The 15,209-nt window shown below is 34.6% G+C and overlaps 1 protein-coding gene across 2 annotated transcripts in view; it reads right to left on the reverse strand.

Moving 5' to 3' along the window:
* EDIL3 (EGF-like repeats and discoidin I-like domains 3) overlaps window positions 1–15,209 on the reverse strand; it is a 637,932-nt gene that overhangs the window by 565,349 nt on the left and 57,374 nt on the right. The window contains exon 2 of one of the 2 annotated variants that reach the window (XM_006870603.1): window positions 13,650–13,679. The exons of the other annotated variant lie outside the window; for it this stretch is intronic. The gene's annotated coding sequence lies outside the window, so the exon portion shown is untranslated. The remainder of the gene's footprint in view (window positions 1–13,649; window positions 13,680–15,209) is intronic. 2 annotated transcript variants of the gene reach the window in all.

The following is a 15,209-nucleotide window of genomic DNA, read 5'->3' on the forward strand; positions in this document are numbered from 1 at the left end:
TATCTATCTATCTATCTATCTATCTATCTATCTATCTATATGTTGCTGTTGTTAAGTGCCGTTGAGTGGGTTCTGACTCATAGCAATCTTATATAGCGTTTCCCAGGAGCAGCTGGTGAATTTGAACCACCGAGTTCTCCAGTTTTTTTAAAAAAAAGGAAAAAGGCCTGTATCATATAGATTGATTATTTCCACAAACAGCTCTCCAAAGGAATCTGAATATAATGGAGATGCATGAGGATATCTGAATTGGATGACTACTCCAAGTGATCTTCAGGGAAATTCTCAGTAAGAATGCACTTCAATAATTTCATTGAAAGTTCACATAAGTGAGTTGTTGTTGTTGTTAAGTGCCTTTGAATCAATTCCGACCCATATGAACCCTGTATAGGGTTTCTGAGGAGCAGCTGGTGATCTTGAACTGTCGATCTTGCAGTCTGGCATATTAACCCACAGCGCCACACCAGGTCTCCACATATAAGTGAGCGGCTATTTTTTAAATCTATAACATAATTAAAGTGGTATGCTCTCAGTAGTGGCAGCTAAGAACTTTAGGTCATCCTTTAAAGTTATTTTTTAGATTTATAACAAGACAATATTCATAAAGTGTTAACATTTGTCCAAGAAAATACACAAAAACTCATATGCAAAGAAAACCCACAAAAACTCTTTATTTTTAAAAGAGTGGGTGGGAGATATATTTGTTCAATTAAATATCTCAGGCTAGCATTTAAGCAAGGAAGGTGCACATTTGAAGTGACACACACACAGATATATATATTTTTAATTTTGAGTTAAAAATTTCCTGTATATGATTAATAATTCCTGTAGACACTGTATGCTATCATTTGAAAATAAATTTGATTCACTTTTTTCTACTTTAATACTTTGTTCTTTGATTATTTTTATACTTAAATAGCTTGTGAAAGCAACACTTCAGATATGTCTACATCAGGGAAGAATATCTAAAGCATTTATTGGACATTGGTGAATAAAACGAACTATAAGCATTATGAAAATTACTTAAAATAAATCATTAGGAAAGTATTATTAGTTTTCCAAGCAAGAACTTTACATTTATATAGACTTGTTAACCAATTCATTTTCATACATTTCTAAAAAAATGTTCACAGCTAGTTTCAAATTACTTTTAACTAACAATATAACACTCAATAGATTTAAAGTGAAACTATTTTGAACACTGCTGGTTTTGCTATTGATGTTAAGTACTGTTGAATGAGTTCTGAATCAAAACAACCCTGTACATTGGTTCTGAGTCTGTAAATCTTTGCAAAAACAGAAAGCCTCTTCACTAAGCAGCTGGTGGGTTCAAACTGCCAACCTTACATTTCGCAATCCAGTGGTTATGATACAGAGCCACCACACTCCCCATTGTTGTTGTTGCTAAGCGCCGTCGAGTCGGTTCCGACCCATAGCGACCTTGTACAGGGTTTCCGAGGCTGTAAATCATTACGGGAGCAGAACGCCTCATCTTTCTCCCGCGGAGCAGTTGGTAGTTTCAAACTGCTGGCCTTAAGGTTCGCAGCCCGATTCGTAACCACTACGCTACCAGAGCTCCTTACACTCCCCATTATCTACCTCTTTTATATTTAATCCAAAATTATTTATTTTGACATCATAATGTAGGAAAAAGATAACACTAAATTTTGTTTCTCAGAGAAAAAAAATATTTCTATAACCACATTTCACATCTTTGCTGCTCCGTTTATTCTTTAACTGAAAGATTCTTCACATTTTTAAATTATATTTTATAATTTGTATACATGTCTAATGAACATTCAGTGACTATTTTCCATTTCTAGGTCTACACATAACCTCTTCTTCCCTCATTTACTTGAGTTTAAATTAACTAAGAAAAATCAGAGAACCTCTTTTGGCTACTAAATCCATGTCCTTTAAAGAATCCTCTGTTCTTTTTTGAAGCATCATATTAGTAATATCAAAATAGTTCTTAAATTTTTATCCTTCCTCATGAACCCATTTATAAAAGTAAGTTCATTAGTCCAAGGACAAATATAAATAAACAACTATATAACCTAATAGAGAAATAGATTTTTATATCATTTTAAACTATGTTTCCTTATAAGCATTGTTGGTAATTATAATAATAACTTTCAATGTAGATCACTCGGTGTGTACTTATCTGTGCCCCTTTTCTTTCTTGGAAAAATTTTAAATAGCTCAAACAATACATGAAGTAATAGAGAATCATTTAAATAACAAACACAAATAAGAATGGATGCTATTATTGTGCCTTCCAGTCAGTTCTGACTCAGCAATTCTGTATAAGGTTCCAAGAAGTGGCTGGTGAGTTTGAACCAGGATCCTTACACTTAACAGTCCAGTACTTATCCTACAATAATACTACACCAGGACTGTAAGAATAGATGTTGTTGTTAAGTGCTGTCATGTCAGTTCCAACTCAAAGTGACCCTGTATAAGGTTTCTGAGGAGCTGCCGGTGGGTTTGAACTGCCAACCTTATGGTTCACAACACCACACTAGAAGTCCAAGCATGGTTCGCAAAGGGCAATACTAGCAGTAAAGTGAAGCTGGCAATTTAAAGACTCTGTATCTCTTTCACAGGGGAAATATGAAATGTGTGTTAGCCATAGTATTTAAAGTCTTATAAAGAAACTGTGTCCACTGGAAGAACTTGCCTCTTTAATGACAGATGGTGAATAGTAAGACCATTCTCAGCTTCTATCAATCATAGGCTAGAGAAGTTGGCAGTGCTCTAACACTCAGCAGTAGAATAACATGTATTTATTGAGTGTCCTGTTCACGGGTAAATAAAGTAGAAGAAATCCTGTTAAAATGTTTTCTTGACACATTTTTCACAGCAATCTACTGGTATTTTCTGCTCTATTCCTCAAGTTACTCAACATGATGATTTCCCAGGGGTCCTTTCCACATCACAGTGAGACATCTGGCTCTTGTTACCTGAATCTGGAAAGAACTAAGACCTGTATCTAAGCACATTCTAATTCATCTTTCATCACCATCCTTTTCTAAGAAAATTTTCTAAGTGTTAAAAAAAAAAAAAAAATGCTTGACAATATTTATACATAAGAATTGGCATGTAAGTAAAAATTTAAATAATAGATTGATGTCTCTCTATATATTATAGTGAGGTTAAGTTTTGACTCCCAAATTATTCAAATGTACTTGGCTAAGGGACTGTCCTAATTTACCATAGAATGCATTTTTTCTACTCAAAAGAGATAAGCCATATCGAGTTGTTATTATCTGCCAGGAACTTCATGATTATAATTCTGTTAGGCAGACTGGATTTTAAAAATATGTTTTAGCTTTCCATGATCAGAAGCTCTGTTTTTATTTTTTCATTTTTTTTTTTTTTTTTTTTTACATATTAGTGAATTCAGGATTAAAGTTTAAATGTATGTATAACAAACATCAAGTAACTGAAAAATTAGTTTACAATGTTTAAGGGAAATTCTGTTAGTATGACTTTGACTTCTTTAAAATAGAAGGGAAATACCATGTAAAATGCTTTAAATGGTGATTATCTGGTTTTTCCCATCTTCAGGTGTTCTTTACATATTTAGAGTAACATATTCTTTGTAAGAGTCACAGTCTTATTATTATTATTATTATTAAAACAGAACTCACTTCTTAGAGCAAGCAGGATTTCTGCAGAAATCAAAGTTAGCCCCATCTTTATTGAGTTGTATTGTCTGAGATTCTGCAAGTATCTATGCCTGTTACACTTGTATATTGTATCTCTGGCCCTTTAATGAGCAAACTATGATTTCATCATGATATTTGAAAACCATTATTCATTCTAAAATATGAGTAAATATCCCACTTATTCCTCTGGATCATGTACATGCTTATTAGAAAAATATAGGTTCTGAAAACGCTTGCTTTATCTGCCTTACACCTTCATGTTGCACATCTAATTTTGTTCAAGATAACCAAAGGAATTATGGAATGAGCTTAATCAAAAAATGTGACAGACATGACTGTAAGTTTGAAAAATCTATCTAAGATATAAGTCTGTAAGAATGCACTAATATATTCCAAGTATTTTCTATGTTTGAAAAGCACTATGATCTCACAGATTCTCTCCTTTTGTATTCCATGAACATACAGGATGATGTTACTTTAAATTATATTTACCTATCCATCACTCAACAAGTATTGATCCTGGATTAGGTCTTCAGCATTGCTGGAAATGTAATAAGAAATAAGTCACAGCCACTTTCCCCAGTGGCCAAGGAGAAACAATTCCAACCGATACATATAAGAAAGGATTCAGTCTCCTTAGTGCTAATATGAAAGCGACATGATTGGACCTGGGGAAGTAGAAGTTTCTAACAGAAGCATTATTTACTAGGAAAGTAGCAGGGAAATGTTGTGAGCTTATAGAAAGAGCAGGTCCTATCCTTAGGTATGTTAGGTTCAGCTACCTGTCATAGAAAAACACTCCTAACCTCTACAAACACAGTGAAATTTGGTACAAGAAAAGTCAGGAGACATAGGACCTGTGAAGAGAATGAAAGGAAGCAGAACCAAAAGAGTAAGAATGCTCTGGATTTAGCTAATTTAGGATAGCGATTCCATAGATTGATTTAGAATAGAAACACTACAAATAAACACAAATTTAAATTTTTAAATAAGAATGGGCACAACATATATGACTTTAGAATAGACTGTCCTACTTCCTAGGGAGAGTGAGTACATATATGACTGGGTCCTAAAAAACAAGTCGAGTTTCATAGAGTGAGATGAGAGGATGCCTGAGGGGCTGGTTTTTATTGGTACCTTAGACCCAGAATAAGAGTAAAATTCAGTGTAAACCAACAGCTTTATATCCCAAATCTACCTGGCACCCCCCACCTCACCTGCCCCAGGAGCAAGGTGGCTTCATACAACAAGCACTGAACTGGGAACCTACCAGAAGCTCCTGGAGAGAAACAGTAAGCTTTCTGCTCTCAGGAAGATTCAAAGCCTCAGAAAACCTACAGAGAGTTACTATGAGTCAGAACCATAGTAACTTGACATCAGTTAACAATAACGAAATCTGCCCCCCATACACCCAATGTCAGGAAGCACTAGAGTAATTAGATGATATAAGCGAAAGGAGACAAAAAAAAACAAAAACAAAACAAAACAAAAAAAACCCCACAGTCTTGAGACTCAAGTTACTTAAAAAATTATGTTAATCTCTTTCCTCTGTACCTCCATAAATCCTCAGACACAAAAAGACAACTTGTTTGAACATTCTGACTGAAAAATATAGGCTCGCATGAGTTAGAATTTTCATTGGTTTCGTGATGATCTTACATAAATATTTAAAAGAATCTTTCACCCATCTCTTTCTAAATATTCTTATTTTGTCTTTGTTCTTAGTAGTAGCTTAGTGTTTGGACAATTCTCCCCACTACATTTTTAAACACTGAAGTATGGGAAGAAATAATTACAGAGGATCACAGTCTTGGGTTAGTTGACAACCACATAACCCACTATGTTACCAGGGCTCCTTGCTGGTATGTATAATGGTTTTTATGAATTTATTCTTCTATTTACTTTTGAAACTGCATTATTAATTCTTTTTTTCAAGTACCTCTGTTAAGCTCTAAAAAAAAAAAAAAAAGCAATGTGGCAATTTTGTAACATATTATTTAAAATGGATTTTTAAAAATATGTGTTTGTGTGTTTTCACATAGCTGAGTAGAAAGGAACTTGTCTTTAAATCTCAGTGAATTCAAGCATATATAGAGATGGAAAGAGAGAGAGAGGGAGTGAGAGAAAGAGAGAGAGAGAAAGATGTAGATATATATGTAGATAGGTAAATCTGGTGTGGCACTGCTGGATAATACACTGGACCACAAGGTCGGTGGTTGAAACCCAATAGCTGCTCCTCAGAAACCCTATACTGGGTCGCTATGGTTTAGAACTTACTCAAAGGCATTTAACAACAAAAACAACATTATAAATATATATTGAATCCTGGTAACATATTAGAATACAAGCTGGGCTGGTAACAGCAAGGTCAGTAATTTGAACCAAGTGACACAGAGCCACCAGTATATAGACATATAGTGTGGTGGTAGTGTGACATGGAGTTGTTTCTGACTTATAGCGACCCTGCATAGGGTTTCTGAGGCTGTAAATCTTTTCAGGAGCAAAATGCCTCATATTTCTCCCATGAAACTGCTGGTAGTTTCAAAATGCTGAGTTTGAGGGAGGATAGCAGCCTGACTCCTGACCACTATCCTATCAGAGCTCCTTATTTAAATGGTATAACCCATAAACACTATACTCAAGGAGTCCTGGTGTGTTTCTGTATGATAAGCACTGGACTGCTAACAGCAAGGTTGGTGGTTCACATGTACCAGCGGTCCTCTGAAACTCTATGCAGGCTCACAATGAGTTGAAACTGACTCAATAGCACTTAACAAAAACTACATTCAAGCATATTTCATTTAGATTTTGGAAAAAAAGCACTTAAAAGACTTCTTGTTAAGTACCAATGAGGTGATACTGATTCATAGTGACATTATTGAACAACAGAACAAACCAATACCAAATCCTGTACCAACGTCACAATTTTTACAGCTGTCACTGTGCCAGTCCACCCCATTGGAGGTCTTCCTCTTTTTCACAGTCCTTCCACTTTACCAAGCATGATGTCCCTGTCCAGGGACTAGTGCCTCCTAACAATATGTCCAACGTATGAGAGATGAAGTCTCGCCATCCTGATTTTGGCTATACTTCTTTCAACACAGATCTATTTATTCTTTTAGCAGCCTGTGGCACTTTTAATAGTCTCCTCCAACACCATAATTCAAATGCATCCATTCTCCTATGGTCTACTTTATTCATCGCCCAACTTTCAAATGTATGTGAGGCTATTGAAAATACCATGCTTGGATCAGGCACAACTTAGTCCTAAAACTGACATATTTGTACTTCAACACTTTAATGAGGTCTTTTGCAGCAGATCTGTCCAATGCAATAGCATCCTTTGATTTTCTGACTGTTACTTCCTTGAGTGTTGATGGTTAATCTGAGAAAAATGAAGTCTTTAATAACTCTGACTGTTTATTCATTTATATTGATGTTATTTATTGGTCCAGTGGTGAGTATTTTTGGTTTTGTTTCTTTTCATTGAAGTGCAATCCATAACTAAGTCTGTGGCTTTTAATCTTCATCAGTAAGTAGTTTAAGTCCTTTTCGCTTTCATTAAGCAAGTTTACATAATCTGCATTCCACAGATTGTTAGTCATTCTTTCTCCAATCCTGATGCCACAATCTTCTTCATATAATACAGCTTCTTGGATTATTTGCTCAACATAGATTGAATAAGTATGGGGAAAGAAAACAACCTGGTACACATCCTTCCTATTTTTAAACCATTCAGTGTTCCCTTGCTGTGTTCGAACAAGTGCCTCTTGATTTATGTACAGGTTTCTCATCAGCACAATTATTGTTGTTGTTAGGTGCCATTGAGTTGGTACTGACCCCTAGTAACCTTATGCACAGCAGAATGATCAAGTATTCCAAATTAAGTATTCCCAAATACTCCTTCTCCCTAATGTTGTCCAGGCTTATCATAAACCTAACAATCGAAAATCTTCACATAATCAACAAAGCACAGGCTTTCAGTGAAGATCTATCTATCTGATGTCAGTCATTATATCCCAAGTTACAATTTCTGGTCTGAAACCAGCTTGAACATCTGGGACTTGTCTGTCAATATATGTTAAAGCCATTTTTAAATTATCCTTAGCAAAATTTTACTTGCACGAAATATTAATGACATTGTCCAATGGTTTCCACATTCTGTTGGGTCACCTCTCTTAGAATTGGGCACAAATATGGATTTCTTCCAATCAGTTGGCCTGGTAGTTATCTTCCAAATATTTTGTCATAGATGAGTGAGTTCCTCCAGTGCTGCATCTGTTTATTGAAAGATTCCAATTTGTATTTCATCAAATTCCAGAGCCCTGGTCTTTGCCAGTGCCTTCAGTGTACGTTGGACTTCTTCCTTCAGTATTATTGGCTCTTGATCATATGCTACATCTTATGTGGCTAAACATCGACCATTTCTTTTTAGTACAGTGATTCTGTGTATTTCTTCAATCTTCTTTTGATGCCTTCTGCATTATTCAATATTTTGGACACTGTTGTTATTAGCTACCATTGATTCATTATCGACTAACAAGAACCCTATGCACAACAGAACAAAACACTGCCTAGTCCTGCGGAAAAACCACAATTGCTGCCACTGTGCCAGTCAATCTTGTTGAGGAACTTCTTCTTTATAACTGGCCTTCCACTTGACCAAGCATGATGTCCTTATCCAGGGATTGGTCCCTATTGGTGATATGTTCAAAGTAGGAGACACTAAATCTGGCCATCCTGGCTTCCAAGGAGCATTCTGGCTGTACTGCTTGCAACACAGATAGTTTATTTATTTTGGAAGTCCATGGTACTTGAATATATTCTCCTCCAATGCTATAACTCAACTGCATCAATTCTAGGGTCTTATTTAACATTGTCCAAGTTTCATATAAATTGAGGTTATTGAAAATAGCATGGCTTGGGTCAGAGGAACCTTAATCCTCAAAATTAAATCTTCAGTCTTAAATACTTTCAAGAGGTCTTATGCTGCGATTTGCTTAATGCAATATGGCATTTGATTACTTGATTGCTGCTAATGAGTTTTGATGATTGATCTACTTTCACAACTTCAATCTTTTTTCCACTTATCTTGATGTTATTATTGGTCCTATAGCGAGGATTACTATTTTATTTTTAATGAGGTGTAACCCATACTTAAGGTTGTGGTCTTTTACCTGCATTTGTAAGTATTTTAAGTTCACTTAGTTTTCAGCCAGCAAGGTTGTATCATCTGCATATCAGAGGTTGTTAATGATTTTTCCTCTTATCCTGACACTATGTCCTTCTTCATTTAATACATCTTCTTGGATTATGTGCTCAGCATACAGACGGAATAAGTATAGCGAAAGACTAAAACCCTGATCCACACCTTTCTCAATTTTTAATCCATTCTGGTATTCACTTGTCTGCTCAAACAACTGCCTCATGATCTCTGTATTGGTACCTCATGAGCACAATTAAGTGTTCTGGAATACTCATTGTCCACAATGTTGTAAATACCCTGTCATTATTCACACAATCGAAAGACTGCGTAATCAATAAAGCACACGTATACATTTTTCTGGTATTCCCTGCTGTCAATCAAGATCCATCTGACATCGGCAATGATATTGCTCACTTCACTTCCTCATCTGAATTCCACTTGAAGTTTTCTGCCAATGTAATGTTGGAGTAGTTTTTGAGTACATTAACAAAATTTTTCTTTCATGCAATATTAATGATATTGCCCAATGTTTTCTGCATTCAACTAAGTCATCTCTCTTTAGATATGACACAAATGTGGGTCTCTTCCAATCAGCTGGTCAGATAGCTGTCTTCCAAATTTCTTGGCTTAGATGACTAAGTGTTGAATCAGTGTTGAATTAGCTTGTTGAAAGACTTCAATTTGTAGTCCATAAATTCCCGGTATCTTGTTCTTTGCCAACGCCTTCCATATACCTTGGACTTCTTCCTTCAGAGTCATTGGTTCTTAATTATATGCTCCAACTTGAAATGCTTGACCATCAACCATTTCTTTTTGGTACAGTGACTCTGTGTATTCCTTCCAACTTCTTTGATGCTTTCTACATCATTCATACTTTTACCTATAGAATCCTTTTATATTGCAATTATTCATTCAGTTCTCACAATTTATGAATTATTGAGTGTGTTCTTCCCTTTTGGTTTTCTAACTCCAGATCTTTACACATTCCATTATAATATTTGACTTTGTCTTCTCAAGCTATCCTTTGAAATTTTCTATTCATCTCTTTTATCTACTTCCATTTGCCTTACAATCTCTACACTGGAGAGCAAGTTTCAGAGTCTCTTCTGACATCTATTTGATCTTTTATTTCTTTCTTGTCTTCTAAATTATATTTTGCTTTCTTCCTATATGATGTTCTTGATGTAAATCCACAATTCTTCTGATCTTCTGTCATTAATGTCTACTTAATCAAATCTGGTTTTGAGACAATCTCTAAATTCAGATGGGATAGATTCAAGGTCATATTTTGTCTTCATTGACTTGTTTTCATTTCCTTCAACTTCAGCATGAACTTGTATATGAACATTTGTGTCTGTTTCACAATTTTCCCCTGGCCTTGTTTAAAGAAAATACTTAAAGACACCTATTATCCATTTAAGGGGAACACTGAAGGCATGAGTGAAAAATATGGCTCCAGTAATTGATGGAATATAAACAAATATTTAAACAAATTCATGCAGCACTGGAAGCACTCAGTTATCTATGCCAACACATTTGGAAGACAGCTACCTGGCCAAGTGTTTGAAAGAAATTCATATCAAACATTATCATTAATATTGCATGCAAGTAAAATTTTGCTTATGATAATTTAAAAATAGTTTTAGGAGTACATTGACAGGGAACTACCAGAAATTCAAGCTGGATTCAGAAGAGGATGTGAATGCAGGGATATAATTTCTAACATCAAATGGATCTTGGCTAAAAGCAGAGAATGTTAGAAAGATGTCTACTGATGCTTTGGTGACTGTGCAAAGGCTTTCAAATGTGTGACAAATTATGGATAACATTGGAATAATGGGTATTCCAGATTACTTCAGTATGCTCATGAGGGACTTGTACATAGACAGTGATTTAAACAGATGAGGGGAAACTGAATGGTTTAAAATCAGGAAAGGCATGTCCCAGGGTTTTATCCTTCCACTGTATTTATTAAATCTGTATGGTGAACAAATAATCCGAGATTATATGAAGAAGCACATATCATCAAGGTTAGAGGAAGAGTCCTTGTTAGCCTTCAGATGATACAACTTTGCTTGCTAGAAGTGAAAATGACTTAAAATAATTACTGATGAAGAGCAAAGACTAAAGACTTCAGTATTGATTGTACCTCTATGTAAAGAAAACAAAGATTCTTACAACTGGATTTATAAATAAAATGATAAATTGAGAAAATATGGAAGCTGACAAAGACTTCAGTTTCCTTGGATATGCAAGGATTATGGAAGCAACAGTCATGAACACAAATGACTTATTGTATTAGTCAAATCTGCTGCACAAGAACTCTTTAAACTGTTCAAGATCAAGACAGTAGTTTGAGGATTAAGGTGTCCCTGATCCAAACCACAGTATTTTCAATCACCTAATATGCATGTAATAGTAGGGCAATGAATAAGGAAGACTGTTACAAGAATTGATGCATTTGAATTACATGATGGAAAAGAATATTAAAAGTGCCATCAACTTGATGATCTGCTCTGTAAATCTTTACTCAATTCACAATAAAAATTAAAAGCCAAATAAACTAGCAAAAACTATGGGACAGTTCTATTCTGTCACACTGATAAATAAGAAAAAAATAAAACAAAACAAAAGATCATGGATTGCCAGAAGAACAAACAAATCTTGATGATGACACTTTGTCTCTAATACTTGGAACATATTATTAGGAGCAATCAGTTCCTGGAGAAGAACACCATACATAGTAAAGTGGAGTGTCAGCAAAAACGAGGAAGACCCCAAACAAAATGGATTGACACAGGGCTCAAACATAACAAAAATTGTAAGAATGGTGCAGACCTGGGTTGTGTTTCTTCTGCTATACACAGGGTCACTATGAGTTGAAATTTACTTAATGGTGCGCAACAACAATAATAAATAATACAGGTGTGAGAAGATGGTGCTTTGGAGTAGGGTGATGGCAGAGATGATGGTAAGAAATGATTAGATTTTTGAAATATTTGGACAAAAACCTAATATGATTCAGTGCGATATATAAAACGTCATCAAATTTTACACTAAGAGTTTTGATTTGAACCACAGAAATGGAGAAGACTACAGGAGAACCTGGGTTGAGGAAGAATATGAAAAAATATATACAAACATACAATATGAATAAGAATTCGGAGAATTTAATATCCTAATTTATTGCTCCCCTAGAATGTCCAGAACTTACCATAGTAGTCAGATACAAACATTTAAAATAATATACAAAATTATACAAATGCTATTACATACAACACTATAAAGTAGGTAAAATATAACTTGAATAAATCTTCTGTGACTTTTACAATTTTAAAACTAAAAGATATATGCTATTTAATTATAATTTAATTAAAAGGAAGAGTGTGCTATAGTAGAATAAGTACAAGTCATTTGCTAGTGTAAGTTGATTTTTAATTATTTTACTGTTGCTTGCTGATTATGAAATCTTGGGTGGGAACATTCTATACATATTTTAAAATTTAGTGTCCCCCCTCTTTAAATATGATCTATGTGTTCATGTCTCTGTGTTGTTGATGTTAGTTCCTTTCAACAGTAATCTATCTAGTAAATGTGTAATTTGCAATGTTACAACAATTTTTTTAAATGAAGGAAATCATATATTTAAGCAAATCTTAGTAATTTCAAAGTTGTAAACCTATCTATAACTCACACCCACAGTATCCATCATATACAAACCTAAGAATACATACAGAAACACATTCGCACACACACACACATTCTTAACAGATGCACATGTTTGGTTTAAACTCCCAACAGAGTTTTAAATATAGGGTGGTGGTTATGTGCCCTGGAGTTAGTTCCGACTCATAGCGACCCTGTACAGGGTTTCCGAGGCTGTAAATCTTTAAGAGAGTAGAAAGTGTCATCTTTCTCCCATAGAACAGTTGGGAGTTTCGAACGGCTGACCCTGAGGTTTGCAGCCCAATTCGTAACCACTACGCTACCAGAGCTTCTTAAATAATAGGGTAGCACTGTTCTATTTGACACACTAAAAGGATATATATGTTTCAGTTTCATAAACTAAGTCAAAAGAAAATTTTGAGCGAAATTTTAAAAATTATTTGAGCAATAGGAATATAATTAGATTAAAGATATCACCTCTACAGGTAACTGTTTTCATTTAGAAGTATAGTATCTGTTGTGGCAGTTTTAAAAATATCAATGTCAGTTTATAATTATACAAGGAATATTATACACTGGCTTAAAGGACTTGCTTGGGTAGTTCATGGATACATTTTTATACTTATTTGTATCACACTATTGTATCACAATATTACTATGGGTGATTAATTAAATTTAGTTTTTATACATAGTGAAACAAGATGTTTAAATACCTGAAAATAAGACTCAACTAAGACAAAAGATGTTTCCAGTAGTTATAGAAGCAGCTGGTAAATGAAGCTATCATCATATCTCAGGTGGTAAAAAAGTTCCTGAAGGCTAATGCATTTCATTAGAACATTCAGAGCATGGAATTAATTGTAGAGTGGATGCTCCTTATTCTATAAATGGAAATACTTCCATGTTTAGAAACGCAGCTATGACATACGATGCATCTCTTCTCCAAAGCAATACAAAAAAACCCACTTAAAACGTAATTTAAGGATTCAAATAAAACTATAACAATTTTCTGACTGACAACTGTAAAATACACTTCACTTTAAAAAGTTAATGATGTTCCTACTTTAAATTAAATAGAAATTATTTTCAGAACATAGAAACTTTACCTGCTGAAGTTGGCTCTTCTTCATCTGATGCTATGAAGTACAGAAGAGGCAGGAGGAAGTGGGATTGGAAAGGAGAGAGAAAGAGAAAGAGAATTTAAGACTGTGATTGGTCATAAAATGCAAATATATTCCACATTTCCAAACAATGACAATAAATCCTTGGTTTGCTAATTTATGCACAGGCATACCTGACTTTATAGTACTTCATTTTGTTACACTTCCCAAATATTATGCTTTTGTTTAATTGATAGGTTTTGACAACCTTGCATAAAGTAAATCTATGACTCCATTTTTCCAAATAACATGTGTTCACTTCATGTCTCTATATCACATTTTGGTAATCCTTTCGAAATTTCAAAAATTTTCATAATGTTATTACATATGTAATAGAGTACAGACGAGTGCAAATATATCTTTTATATGTACTTGGAAACCAAATAACTTGTATGACTCATTTTATTACAGCATTTTTTTTTATTGTGAGGTGTGAAACCAACCTCCACTATTTCTGATGGATGTCTGTGTATATAAGGGGAATTTAAAAAGTTAGTGGAAAAATAGAACTAAAAGATAATGGAATTTTCATATGAACTTACTGCAGCTCCTTCATATTACAAATTTAATGATAGGCATTTAATTAAAATTTCAACATCTTTCTTATACCTCAAAAATATTCATTCATTAGAAAATACACTTTTCACTTTCTGATATTATTTTCCTTTCCATTTGCAAACAAATTTGATTTTAGTTAACACCATGGTGTGGCACAGTAGGCTAATGTGGCAGATTGGAAAGTCATTTGGTGGTTCAAGCTCACCAGCTGCTCCTTGGAAACCCTGTACACGGTCACAGTGGGTTGGAATCAACTTGACAACACTTAACAACAGCAATAATGTACATTATTTAAAATTACTATATAAATAACATTATTTGAGCTCTGGTAGCATAGTGGCTACAAATCGGGCTGCGAACAGCAGTTCAAAACTACCAGCTGCTCCACAGGAGAAAGATGAGGCTTTCTGCTCCTGTAAAGATTTACAGCCTCAGAAACCCTGTTCAGGGTCGCTATGGGCCGGAACTGACTCAACGGCAGTTAACAACAACAGCACATAAAATATAGTTAGTCAAACACATCATGGAAATTTTCTATGAGGAATTAAGAGTTAAAAAGTATTCACTCAACAGATACAAAATGAAAAATACAAAAACAGAGAAAAGATCAGTGGTTGCTTGGAGCTCAGCAAGGAAGGGAAACAGGTGAATAGACGGAGCATACAGCCACTCCGTGGTAAAAGATGAGGCTTTCTACTCCCATAAAGATTTACACCCTCGGAAACCCTGTACAGGGTTACTATAGGCCGGAACCAATTCGACGGCACTTAACAACAACAAGGGCATTTTTAGAGCAGTCAAACAATTCTATATGATACTAAGTTGGTGAATACATGACATTATGCATTATTTGATACAAATAGAAATGTACAACAACAACAAAAAAGAACTCTTTTTGTATCAACTATGAACACTCACAGATGCAGCAGTGAAGAGATCAAACAACGT

This window comes from Chrysochloris asiatica, unplaced genomic scaffold (genome assembly GCF_000296735.1).
Source record: "Chrysochloris asiatica unplaced genomic scaffold, ChrAsi1.0 scaffold00145, whole genome shotgun sequence".
Lineage (NCBI taxonomy): Eukaryota > Metazoa > Chordata > Mammalia > Afrosoricida > Chrysochloridae > Chrysochloris > Chrysochloris asiatica.